Raw genomic sequence first — 14,053 nt, forward strand, 5'->3', positions numbered from 1 at the left:
TGTTGCACAAACAGAATTCAACCTGATGTTCTCTGAATTCCATCTGTTTTAATTTAATTTGCAAATTGTAATTGCTTTCTAAGAAAAATGTTTTCTTCCATGTATGTAAGATGATCTCCGGTGGGACTTGAGCTCCACCTTGTGGTTGAAGGCAGAAAAGATGCTGTTCAATTCTGCAGAGTCTTCGAGTCTCACTTAAGACAGCTGGCATAGCACAGTGGGAAGGAGAGCCTGGCTGGGAGTCCAGAGTTCAAATCCCCACTCGTGTCTCCTGGGTGTAAAGGGCCAGCTAAAGATCACCCCAACAGTAAGTGTCTTGGGTTACGTGCCCTGCCACCTGTGCAGCCATGGGCAAGTGCGCATAGTTCCAAGGAGCGCACCTGCCCCCCAGCTGGCAGTTGCGGACAAGGAAGGGGCTGGCTTGTGCAGCTGTGGCAAGCTGAGCAGGCCCTAGCCAGCTGGGGAGGACTAGCCTCAGAGTGAGGCAATGGTAAACCTCTCTGATTACTGCTTACCATGTAAACCCTATTCATAGGGTAGCCATAAGTCGGGATCAACTTGAAGGCAGTCCATTTCCATTTCTAGTTTCACTTTACACATAGGGATCATAGGGGGTTTTTTGCCTTCACCAAATGTGGTTAGGTTCACACTCTCTGCTTCTCTGCTGCTGGATCCGGCCTGTATTTTAAGAGTTATTTCAATGTGATTTCTCTGTCTCTATTAATTCCTGGTGGTTAGCTTCTTTGTTCCTCCATTTTTCCTCAAAAACACCATACCCTTGTTGTTTGTTTATTTCTCAGCCATTTCTTCCAGCTGTATATCTATTACTGCCTTTTCGTCTCCTTTCTCCCTTTGAGGAAGAACCACTGCTGGATTCTGGTTTTTACCTCAGAAATTCCCGCTCCGACTGCAGCCTTTATTGTCAACACCAGCACCCCTCAGTATCCCCCCCATATTCAGCTGTCCTTATTGTTCTAGTCCTTCCTTTGCTTGTACTGTTCAGTACTACCCATCCCGCTGTCCCTGTAAGTCCCACCAGCCCATCAGCAAGCACAAACAGTCCTGTTCTCAGGCTATGAGAAAATCTAAAGAAAAATCAGTGATTCATGCCAAAAAAAGCCTAGGCCTCTGCTACCACCTCTGCTTCCCACCATAACAACCTTGTGAGTGTTTTCTACATAACAGAGCCCTTAACAACTTTGTCAGCAGCTTCTACACCACAGACCCCTTTACTAGTGGCAGTTAGAGCAAAACCCTCTTTCCTGGGGCCAGAAGGTATCTTGCTACTTTTGATATCTGAGGGCAGGGAGACTATTGAAGCATCTTCCAATTTTATCACACCATCATTGAGACCTTTCAGCACAGTGGGTCTGCAGGAACTGGGAGGAGAATACCAATGAAGTCTTGTCATTCTCCCTTCCTAGTGAGTGGGATCACCTTGGAGGAGGTAGAGGAGGGGGGCACTTGACTATTACGTCTGACACTAATATACAGATCCCTCAGAGCTGAGGAGCTCTGATGTTGAGGGGGCAGTAATCAGCAGCCCTTAGGTCTATTTGTTTTCTACTCAGTCTTCTCTTGAGGATGTCGGGCTTTCAGGACACCTCCAGGCTCAGCCCTCCTGCCCCCTTATGTCTTGCAGCTGAGCTGCCCCATTCTTCCCTGTCAGCTTCATCAGTTTCATTGCCTCCACCAACTCAACTGCATGCATCAACCCACATCCTTCAACATTTAAAGAAACTTGGTGAGCTGACATTTCTAAGAATTTGATTATTATGTTTCAATCATTCTCATGCCTCACAGTGGGCTCCTGCTGTACCAAGTTCCAATTTACTGCCAAACCAGTCTCACTCTTCTCTGAAGTAGAATAATCTCTCTGCTCCACAGATTGTGCCCTAGGCCCTTGGTTCCACCCCATACATTTCCCGACCCCCATACTGTACATAGGGGGCGAGCAAGAGGCATACTATCTAACTAGTTCAGAAAGGATCCTCCAGACAGAGCTGAGGATCCAGATTCTGATTTGATCGTTTTGGACGAGGAGTAATAGATTGGTGTTTCCAAGGATGCAGCTTCTAATAGCCTCTTCCAGGATTTCCACTATCTCACCTTGCTTTGCAAGATGATGGAGGCTCTACATCTGAATTCCAAGAAGAAACCTCTTGCTCCCTCCTCATCCAGGGTGGCAGCAGTATGCCTTGTTCCTCAACCGAAGTCGAGTGTGGTGAAACTTCTGTCACTGTTTTCTAAAGTCATCAAATCTGGGTTTGATACACCCTTGCATTGCAAGAAGTCTATTCCCACAGCTAACAGGTATTATGCTCTATAGCAAATCTGATGGATCTGCTGACGCTTCCTCTCGTTGATGAGCACATTGTGCGGCTAGTGAGTCCTTCTGTGAATTCACAGGGTGGGACTAGAGAGTCCTTTGGATCCAAAAGTTTCAGATATGCAACTAAAGGGCTCTGAGGAATGAAAGATGCATCTGGGTTTGAGGTGAGTTCACAACACTAGTGCCTTGTCAGTGTGGGGGACTGCTTCAGCTTCAGTCTTTGCAAGAGCCTCCTTGTTCTGGTTAGGAGGCTTGTTGGATGGTCCACAACAACATCCAGCTAGAGCCTGCAAGTCTCTCTTGAAAATCTCCCATGCTGTATCCTTCATGGCTGACTGTTCCATGGATGCAGTGCAAGTTTCTGATAGAGCCCTGGTGGCAGGCATTTTCACGAGGAGGACCACTTGGTTATGCCATTGGGAAGCCAATGTCACAGCTCCGCTCCAACCTGCCCATTGTGCTGTACGTCAGTGGCATGCTCTTTAGTGACGTAGCATTGGAGAAGGTTCTGGTGGAGTCAAAAGACAGAGGAAAATGATGTCTTCTAACTAGAAAGAGGATAAATGTTCCTTTCATAGGTCGTTTCATTGTTGCCTGGCCAACCAATCATTTCGAGTCTCCAAGACAGCTGAAAGAGGTCAAGATGTTCGCTCTGCCTGCCTCTTTTGGAGTAGCCAATGTTCTAGCAACAGGAGCCAGCAACAGTACTCTGGCAAATTCAGATCAGACACAGTTGCACGGCAGCAGCACCAGTTCTGATGTTGACAAACCTCCTGTTGGAGGTTGCCTACAGCTCTTCTTGGACAGGTGGCACAAAATCATATCAGGGTGCTGCAGACTATGAGGCAAAGCACTGTCCCCTCCCCAGAGGTTCCTTCCTTTCCCTGTTTCCACCAATCTGGAAAAAAGAGGCAGGTTCAGGAAGCCATTCAGCATCTGATTCAGATCTCTGCCATTGAACCAGTTCCCCCCAGGGAGATATTCTCAGGCATCTATTCCATTTTCCTTACTGTGGCTCCTTCAGGGCAGTGCTGGACCTGGATCTTTCATTCACAAGTTCTGCATGAAATTGCTTCTGCCCATTGATGAGGCCCTAGAAAGGGGGACTTCCTCTCATCAGTTAATCTCAAGGAAGCATATTTACATGTTCCTATATTGTGTCTACGCAGGCATTACTTGCAATCAATGGCCTCTACGTCCAGTACAAGGCCATGCTCTTTGGCCTGTTGTTGGTTCCCAGGGTGATCACCCTGATGGTTCACCTCAGTCTGCAAGGGTTTCACGTTTATCCCTATCTGGACAACCTCTTGATTCAGTCTGCTGAGGGCTTTGAAAAATCTACACATTAAGTTGGCATGTCTCAGGAAGTGTCAACTGTGTCTGCTTCAGAAGGTCTTGCACCTGGGGGCTGAGATAGACATGGAGACAGGGGATCATGTCACTTTCTCCAGAATGACCCTCTAAGAGTTGAATGGTGGTCTGTTCTATTCTATTCTTTCTATCAGTGGATCTCATTAAACTTGTGGGAATCCTAGTTCTCATGGTCTAGGTAATTCAGATAAATCCTCGGGCAGGACTCCACACCTGCCCTCTTCAATGGGTCTTGCTGCTCTTTTAGAGCAACATTGCAGTCACATGCAGTTCATTGGTCTTCGGTCTGGTGGTCATATGAGGCCATTCTGCCAGGGGAGTTCTACTCAGAGACCCTCCTCAGATTATTGTAACATCAGATCAGTCCCATCATCTCTCCTTCATTGGACAGAGACCCATCTGGAGTCCCTCATGGTGGAACATCTAAAAGATGATGAAAAAAATCAAGAAGATGGCCTAAGTCAGGAACAACTGCACCATTGGAGACTGCATCCAGATGTTCTTAGGAAACTCATGGGTGTCTTTTGAAGAATGCAAGTGGATCTGTTCACTTTTTCCTGCAACCATCAGGTAAAAAGGTTTTTTTCTCCAGCTACAAGGTGCCCTCACTAGAAGCCGTAGACACTCTTGTCTTTCTGTGGACATGGGCTGTAGTACACTTTTCCTCCTATGCTGCTTTTTTCCAGAGTCCTCAAGAAGATCTGAGACAAAAGGAAGAGAGTTCTTCTAGTGGCTCCATACTGGCCAAGGAGACCATGGTTCTCCTAGATACTCATTCTAGCAAAGTCTGCTCTCTGGCAGCTATATCTCAAAGAGGATCTGTTATCCCAGGGATGTCTATTGCATCCAGACCCAGTCTGGAGGAACCTTCATGGGTGGTCATTTAGAGGAAACATTTTCTCAGGTAGGTCTCACCATTAGCAGTTGATACTATTATGGCTCCCAGACATTCTTCCACTATATGCTTTTTTGAAAGTACATGGATATCTGCTTGGTGCTGTAAGGAGCAATTCGCTCCCAGGAAAGTGAGTATTAATGAAGAACTCTCCTTCCTTCAAGACAGGCTGACTATAGGGCTCAGACCCAACACTCTTCAGTGACAAGCCTCTGCTCTGTCCTCTGTCTTTTCCACAGCTCCAGAGGAACCATTAGATTCTCATGCATTCCTGACACATTTCCTGTGAGGAGCCACTGTCTCAGTAACTGCAACCCAGCATCACTTCCCTACCTGGGATTTGCATAAGGCTTTAACTGCTCTTCAGAAGCCTGCTTTTGAGCCTCTGTCCCTTTGTCTACTTTCTTTTAAAGTTCTGTTTCTCATTGCTTCTGCCCGGAGGATTAAGGCTCTGTCTGTGGACAAACACTTCTATATCTTCCACAAGGACAGAGTGGTCCTCTGTATTATTTCTTCTTCTTTCTGTCTTAAGGTCCTTTCTCCCTTTGACTGTCAACAGGAGCTTATTCTACCCTCTTTATGTCCTTCACCTGTCTATCTCTGACTGAAGAAGCTTGGCACTCTTTGGATAGATGTAGGTTTACATCTCAAGAATACAACCCTTTTTGAGAAAATGATGCCCTGTTTGTTTTCTTTCACCTCTCTTCTTTAAGAAGAAGTGTCCATTCTGTCTAGGTGGCTTAAAGCCTGCGTCGCATTGGCCTAAGCTTCCTTGAGTCTCAGTCTTCCATCTAAGATTCTGACATACTCCGCCAGGGTGGTGGCTACTTCAGCTGTCTTTTTCCTTAATGCTGCTCTTCATGAGGTTTGCAGGGCAGTCACATCAACTAGCCCTAACACGTTCATCAAGCATTATAAGATAGATTCCTTTAGGAGAAGGGTATTGGAGCATGTTCTCCCAGGCCACTAGGCAGCCCAGTTTCACTTTTAAGTTTACCCCCCCTACATGGGTCAACTTTGGTATGTCCCATCTGAGATCATTTTACATGCACGGGAGAAGAGACATGTGGTCTTACAATGAAATGGTCTTCTACGTGCATGTAAAAATGATCTCAGGTCCTCTTGCTATTGTGTGCTGGGCTGCTTGATTCTGTTCTTGTTTTCTTTTCTGTGGCAGAGATGCTTTTTTGTTGGTTTTGAGGATGCTGTTGCTATATAAGTCTTTTCTGGCTTGTCATAAAAGAACTGATCCCTGTATGTAAGAGACTAGAAGACTCTGCAAAATCGAACAGCATCTTTTCTGCCTTCAACCACAAGGTGGAGCTCAAGTCCCACCTGAGATCATCTTTACATGCACGTAGAAGATTGTTTCACGGTAAGACTGAATGTCTCTTCTAGCACAACATTTTTCACAACAGTATTCTTAGCTGGAATAGACAGGTAGTAGTGTCTGTTTCTTAATCTTTAATTCTATTTCTGGTAAAAGCTGCCTGCTTCTATAATAATTATTTATTCACTTATTTGCTGTAAAATATTTGTATTGCCTTTTTTTGCTATCAGTTCCAAAGTCGGCTTATAACATAAAACGCTAACAATGTAATCCACATTAATAATAAAATATAAATGACAACATTAAAACCCTACATTAAAAACAGCAGCAATAATAAAACTAGCAACAAGAACAAAAAAGAAAAAGTAACAATTTATCATATAGTTTATCATGACACTCTGCTGATGCCTGATATCTTCAACAATTTGGTTTAGGAATGGGAGTAAAATTAAATATAATACATAGCATTATATAGAATTAATGCAGAGAAATGCAACTAAAATTGTAATCCTTGACATGTTTACTCAGAAGTTAGAGCTACAGTATTTAGTAATGATTACTCCTAGATAAATGTGCAATCTAATGTATTCACCTTAATTACATTAGGATGGGAAAGTAGGAAGAAGTTTCTAAACAAACCTTAACCTAGGGTAAGTTTTCTATTAGGAAATGTTTCAGAAGCAACACTTCATGGAGCCTCATTTGCAATAGATATTGTAATTTGGATACTTGGTGCAACACCAGCACAGGCTGCAGGACCGGAGGGGGAAGAGTTGCTATGGTCTACAGAACTTCCATCTCTGTCACAAGGAAACCACTCTGTCTTGGAGCTGGCTGTGAGGGCCTGCACCTGGTGTCAGATGAAGGAGACAGGAAACACTAGGGTTGCTGCTAGTGTACCATCCACCCTGCTACCCGGCAGCTTCTCAGACTGAGCTGGCGGAGGCCATCTCGGCTGTGGTATTGGAGGAGCCCAGAACGATAGTCCTGGATGATTTCAATGTCTATGCTGAGGCTGCCGCTAGTGTTCCGACTAGGGACTTTATGGCCTCCATGACGACCATAGGGCTGCCTCAAGTTGTCACTGGCCCGATGCATAGGGCAGGGCACACCCTCGATTTGGTTTTTGCTCCAGATGGAGGAAGGGGTGGTCTGGAGATAGGGGGGATGGATGCCACCCTATTGTCATGGTCAGACCACTTCCTGGTGAAATTTAGACTTATGGCCCCGATCCTTCCCTGCAGGGGGAGTGGACAGATTAAGATGGTCCACCCCCAGAAACTAATGGAATCCACAGGATTCCTGAATGCCCTGGGGGAGTTCCCAGTAGATAGAGCAGGTGACCCTGTTGAAGTCCTTGTCATGCTGTGGAACAGTGAGACACATCAGGCTCTTGACACTGTTGCTCCTGAGTGCCATCTCCAGCATTATGGAGCCCACCGGGCCAAGATCAAGGTTCTAGTTTTGGTGTACAAAGTCCTATACATCTTTGGACCAGGATACCTGAAAGACTGTCTTATCCCTTATATACCCAGTCGATCACTGCGCTCTGCAGGTGAGGGCCTCCTGCAGATACCATCTGATCAGGAGGTCCGTTCTTCACAGCATAGGAAATGGACCTTTAGTGTAGTGGCACCTACCCTGTGGAATTCCCTACCCTTAAATATTAGACAGGTGCCCTCTTTGTTATCTTTTCGGCACCTATTGAAGACCTTCCTCTTTCAATAAGCCTTTTAAGTTGAGACCTTTCCCAGTCTGCGTCTGTGTTGGAATTGCTTTTTAATATGTTTTTAAACCTTTCTTAATATGTTTTAAACCTTTTTTTCTTTCCCCCCCTTTTTTAAGATGTCTTCAAAGCTTTTAAAAAATGTTTTTAAAGATGTTTTGTTTTAATGTATTTTAAAGTCTTTTTTTATGATGTTTTAAAATGTTTTCAGTGCTTTTGTTTGCTGCCCTGGGCTCCTGCTGGGCGGAAGGGCGGGATATAAATCATATAATAAAGAAATAAAATAAAATTCGTTAATACTAAAAACCAGTTCTTAGGACATTCAGGTTGTGGTGTGTGAAACAACATAAACCCTTATCTGAAGCTAGTTGTTTTGCAATAACCTCAGTACAGACCTAATGAGAACCCACAGTTAAGGGTGGCAGGGGTAGATTATGCACAAAGGGGAAGAAGATGGAAGAGGCACAATCCTATGGTTTATTAAATGTTCCTTTGTCAAAAGATAGCATTACATCTAAATTTACTCGGCATGGGAACGAAGTCATAATATTTTCTTAATTTTTTAAATTTTATTACATTTATATCCCATCCTTCCTTCCAATGGAGTCCAGGGTGGCAAACACATCTATGATAAAAAATACAATTTAAAATATAAATATATTTAAAACATTTGAAAACTGTTAAAAAATCTAAACACAACAACAGGTAACTAATCATGTGTCTGAATAGGCTTGCTGAAGCAGGAACATTTTCAGCAGGTGTCTAAAAGAATACCATGATGGCACCTGTCTAATATCAATAGACAGGGAGTTCTAAAGTTCTTGTGGTATCTTAGTAAAGGCATTACAACACAGAATGGACATTGCATGGCACTTGTAGAAGTGAACGTTCTGCTGATCAAAGTGATTGAGTCAGCATGTATGGGGTAAGGTGATCCCCTAAGTAAACTGGTCAACAGCTGTTAAGGGCTTTATATACCAGTAGTAAAACCTTGAACTCAGCCTGGTGGCAAATTGGCAGCCAACACAAATCTTTGAGCAGAGGTGTAATATGCTGACAGTCTCTCACTCTGGTATACAATCATTATGCACTAACTACAATTGCTGGACCAAGCACAAGAGAAGCCCCACATAGAGTGTATTGCAGTAGTCCAGTCTAGAAGTTTCCCATGCCTGAACCATTGTGTCAAGCTGTTCTGGTCCAGGAATGGTTGCAGTTGTCTTATCAGCTAAAGCCTGTGAAAGGCACTCCAGTTGTCTTACCAGCTAAAGTGAATGAAAGGCACTCCTAGCCACCAAGGCCACTTAGGCCTACAGTGACAAAGCTGGAACCAGGAGCACTGCAAGTACTTGCTCCTTCAGAGCATGCAATCAGCCAGTTTCTCAGAACATGACAACCACTCACCCACAAAGCCTCTGTCTTGCCAGGATTCAGGCTCAGCTTATTTTCCCTCATCCAGCCCACCACTGGATCCAGACACTGTTCCAAGGCCTGGACAGCCTCTCCAGATTCAGTTGTTATGGAGAAACTGAGCTGGGAGTCATCCGCATATTGATGACACCTTGCCCCAAATCACCTAATGATCACTCCCAACAACGTAATGTAAATGTTAAACATCATTTGGGATAGAACAGTGTCCTGTGGCAGGGATGCTAAAAACACTTTCCCAGCACTTTCTTCTGGTCTCTGCCCTGTACATAGGATCAGAACCGCTGTATAACAGTGCCCCAGTACCCTTCCTATGGAGCCAATTCAGAAGGATTCCATAGTTTCAAAAACCACAGAAGGATTGGGAAGAAGGAGCATTATTTTCCCACTCTCGATAAAGATAATTAATCAGGAACACTTAAGGCTGATTCGGTTTTGTGATCAGGCCTGAACCCAGACTGAAATGGGTCCAGATAACCTGTGCCATCCAAAAATGCCTGCAGTTGTCTTGTCACGACTCTTCCCACCCCCTTCCCTAAAATGGGGATATTTATGACTGCTCAGTAGTTAGTCCAAACCAACATACTCAGACCAATTCTAAATAACTGGCCACACTAGAATTGCCTCTTTCAAGGCAGTAGGGACCACCCTCTCACAGTGAAGCATTAAACACACTGTGCACCCAATCAGTCAAACCCCCTCTGCTAAATCTAATAAGCCAAGAAGTACAGGGGTCAAGAGGGCGTGTGGGTGGGCATAGAACCACAAGCAGCTAGTCCACATCATCAGGCTGCATAAGCTGAAAGTGATCCCACAATATATCACAGGCTGAGGCATCAGACACTATGGTCAGGACTGCAGCAGCCATGGAATCAAGGTCTCTCTGAAGTCGAATGACTTTATCCTCAAAATGTGCACGCAGTTGGTCATGGCAGGTCTTGGATGGCTCCAGAGGTCCTTCCCCCTCAGTGGGGGTCAGCAACCCCTGGACAACCCAAATGACCTTTGCTGATCAGTTTCTTGAGGATAAAATTGAGGCTGTGAAGTGTGACTTCTTCACTGCCCTCACTGCCACATGGTAGGCATGATTATGTGCACTAACCAGAGTTTGGTCAGCTTCAGAGTGGAGATATATGTTTGACCTTGGTCAGAGCAGATGGAAGCCAACAAAACAAAACAACTTCTTTGTTCCTGGTCCACACAGGAAAAAGAATACACTTGAAGGTTTTTTTAAATGTGTTCCACTAGAGAAGCTGCCATTTGGATTTTTTAATTCTTTGCTGAAGGCAGTGTGTGGGACAGAACATTTTTTTAAAAAATGTTTTTAATTACAATTCAATATAAAAGAAATGAAAACAAAACATCAAAATTAAACAGAATGAAATTGGTAAAACAGCAGATAACTAATTAGTAGGTAAAGATAGCAGGAAAACATTTCCAAATTTCTTTTCACCAAAAGCTTGCATAAACAAAACCTAAGAGTATATGCTATACAAATGCCACTGGGGAAAAGTATTCTGTAAGTGAGGTCCCACCACTGAAAATGTAGCTTCCTATTTAATCTCTCGTCTTGAGGCAGCAACACCCAGAGCAACCTCAGCAAATGAGCAGGTTTACACCCGAGAATGCAGTCCTTCAGATATCTTGGTCTTAGATCATGTAGGGCTTCATGGATCAACAGTATGTTGAATTATACCCACATATAAACTGAAAGCCAGTGAAGATCTTTAAGCAGCTGAATAATATGCTTGGTATAATCAGTCTTAGTTAATAACCTGGCTGCCATTTTCTGAATCATTAGACATTTCTAAACATCTTTTTGAGATATGTTAACATAGCACACATTGGAGTGATCCAACCTAGAAGTTTCCAAGACATTGATAACTATGGCAAGATAATCTTTTCTTAGGAGGGTGGTGCAGGCACACCAATTGGAATTGATGAAAAGTGTATCTGGCCATGAATGCCATTAATATGCAGGGTCAGATGTAACAGTGTTCCCAAGCTGTAAATCTGATCTTTAAGGGAGAGTTCATTCCCACTGAGAACAGGCCAACACCACCTCCATCACTTCCTCTGAATTAAGTTTACGTTTATTAGCCCATATCCAGCCCATTACTGGTTAAGACGGATCTGTGAGGAATTCCACTCCAGATGTTTAGATTCTACTTTACCAGATATGTTTACCATAGCAGAACTTAAAATTTCAGAATTCGTTATTGTTCCAGAAGTACATTTCTGGAACTTTACGAGCTGGGGGAGGGGGGGACAGATTCCTGCTGCCTTTTCTGTTTTGTTTTGTTTTTGTAATAAAGACACAGCAAAAAAGAGTGAAAAGAGACCCCCCCAAGACACTTCATATTTTAGATGATTTTATTTCTTGTGAAAAAATGTTGCTATTATTTTTCTAAAACGTGTATTTTTATACTCTTAAAAATCGAGAATGGTGAGCGTGTGTGCGTATAAAAAATATTTGTGCAACTTAGGGCACATGCAAAACCAATTCTTCCATTCTGAAATTAAAACGAATCCAGAATCCAAGAGATATCAGAGCAATAGCAGTCTGGAATTGAGGAAATATGCTCATCCCTGTTGCCACACTCTGATTAGAAAAATCAAGAAAAAAATGAACTCAGTGTCACCAGCATACTGATAGCCCCTCACCCCAAATCCCTGAAAAAGTCACGTATATGTTAATCAGAATGGGGGACAGAATAGAATCCTTTTTACCTCATCATGTGAATTCCATAGAGCAGAGCAGAAGTCCCCCAGCATTGCTTTGTGGAACTCCATTGCCAGTTCAGACTGGAACACAGTGTTCCTGATTCCCATCCCAGACCCTGATATAATGTTTTGTTGTTATATTTATATGCCACCTTTCCTCCATGGTCCTAGTCCAGCGCTCTAACCACTACATCACACTAAGTCTAGGAAAAATGTAGTGTCCCTTGGAAATCTTTTGGGGTGGGAAAGTTGGGTAATATATATCAAGCCTCACCTCTTCACAGCCTCCATTCATTACAGTGTGAATAGTCCAACTTCCAGTGCTCATACAAGATCCTGAATACCTAAAAATACCCAACATTATCCATACCATTGTACTTCCCAAGTAGAAACATGACTGAACAATTGCAGTTTGTAAAATATTGATATAAGTAAAAACTTCTGTGGAATCATCCAGTGGCTTTACAATACAGTCTCATCATGCATGACCACTAAGAAGAAAGTTGTACAGTAGGGCCCGCTGTTTGGCAGCTTGCTTTTCGGCATTCCGCTAATACGGCGACTTTCAATTAGAGTAAGGCCACACTCATACGACGCTTGTTCCGCTTTTATGACATTTTTCAGGCATCGGGCGCCATTTTATTGACGGAGTTCCGCTTTTAGGCAGGTTTTGCTTTTAGGCGAGGGTCTGGAACATAACCCGCCATATGAGTGGGGACTATATTTCAATTCATGGGACTTGCATACATCCATGGAAGGAAGTTTAGGATTTGCAATCTTACACTCAATATAGTTAATGTTAATTGTGTACCTTTCACCTCTTTAAAAATCTCTTGGATATGTCTTTTAGCTAGGATCACCAGTATTACATGTAACATGCATTTATTCTAATGATAGAATGGCCTGTGGTAAATGTTTAGCTCTGTAATGGATCTTACTTTCTGTGAATTGTGCATCATATGTTGCTGTGAATAGTGTATCTTAAAGAGTGTTGCTTTAAAAACAGCTGAAGTATGAGTGATCCTGCAACTGTTGTTCCCTGGTAGCCATTATTTTTTGTTGGTAGTGTTTTGAAGAATGCTTCATAATACATGCTGCACAGAATATGTTCAGTTCCTAAATCAAGGCAAATTCAAGCCTGAGAATAGTCTTGCAAGTTATTACTCTGGGTCTTGCTTACAATACATTTGCATCACAATATTCAAGCACTTAGAATATAGAAGAGGAAGGAAGAAGTAGAAGAAAATACAACTAATTACCTGGGAATAATTAAGAGTGGCAAGCCCATCCTCACCAGCAATAAGATCCTTTGAGTTTGGAGGTTGTGCAGCCCAGGGCAATCATCTTGCTGCTGAAGACTCTTGGGGGCAGGGAGTTGGAGAGAATTGGGCTTGATGAATGCATAGCATGGTAATTTCCTGTTTCAGGATCCTTTCACTGACAAAGTGTCCTTTGCAGAAGAAAATTAGCCTTAGAAGTCTTGAGAGCCCAGTTCCCTTCCACACCTTGGATTCAGGCTGAAGGGATTGTGGCAGGAAAAGGTCACTTTCACCTTGTCCTCCTTTAATCCTCTCCCTCTGCAAGTTAGGGATATGTGGTAGAAGGAAGTGAGTCTCCAATATTTGTCTGCAACAGTATCTTTCATTACTAAAGGTCATGCCCTTCCATGCCTTCTCACCATTTAGGCCCCAGGAATGTCTGCACACAAATATCCCACTTTGAAAATACAGATAATGCTGTGCCATGTTAGTGAAGGATTAGAAAATATGTTCTCAGTTTATTCATTGAAGGAGGTTAGCAGAAAAACCTAATCCTCTGAATTTCTTAACTGTTACCCTAGCAATTAGAACAAAGCATCATACTGAAAGCTGTTTCATAATAGGCATATATAACTAGACAGATGTTCATAAACAAGCAGCCTAGGAGACTGTAGTGAACTTTTACAGTACTTTTTAAAGAGTGCCTTGTTTGTATTCTGTTGCTACTGAAATTTCACTCAGACTTTGAAAGTTACAGAAAATCACCAATTATTACTTCCAATGTAATTATTGGGACTTGGAGGAGAAGAGCACATGAGAAGCAAAAAAGCTTTACGTCTTTCTTTCCCTACCCATTCCTCCTGCCACTCCACTTTCCAAGAAATGGATGTTAGGCAACCAACTGTATGCAGTGCGAAACTGCAACAAGGAAAAGTCATGCTATTAAAAATAATTCTATTCTTATTTTCCTGTTTTCTTGTTTGTTGGC

At 43.1% G+C, this 14,053-nt stretch overlaps 1 protein-coding gene across 7 annotated transcripts in view; it reads left to right on the top strand.

Moving 5' to 3' along the window:
- Nucleotides 1–14,053, top strand: part of PLEKHA7 (pleckstrin homology domain containing A7) — a 326,893-nt gene that overhangs the window by 217,816 nt on the left and 95,024 nt on the right. The gene's annotated exons all lie outside the window — the stretch shown is intronic.

Source organism: Rhineura floridana, chromosome 2, assembly GCF_030035675.1.
Source record: "Rhineura floridana isolate rRhiFlo1 chromosome 2, rRhiFlo1.hap2, whole genome shotgun sequence".
In the NCBI taxonomy this organism is placed as follows: Eukaryota; Metazoa; Chordata; class Lepidosauria; order Squamata; family Rhineuridae; genus Rhineura; species Rhineura floridana.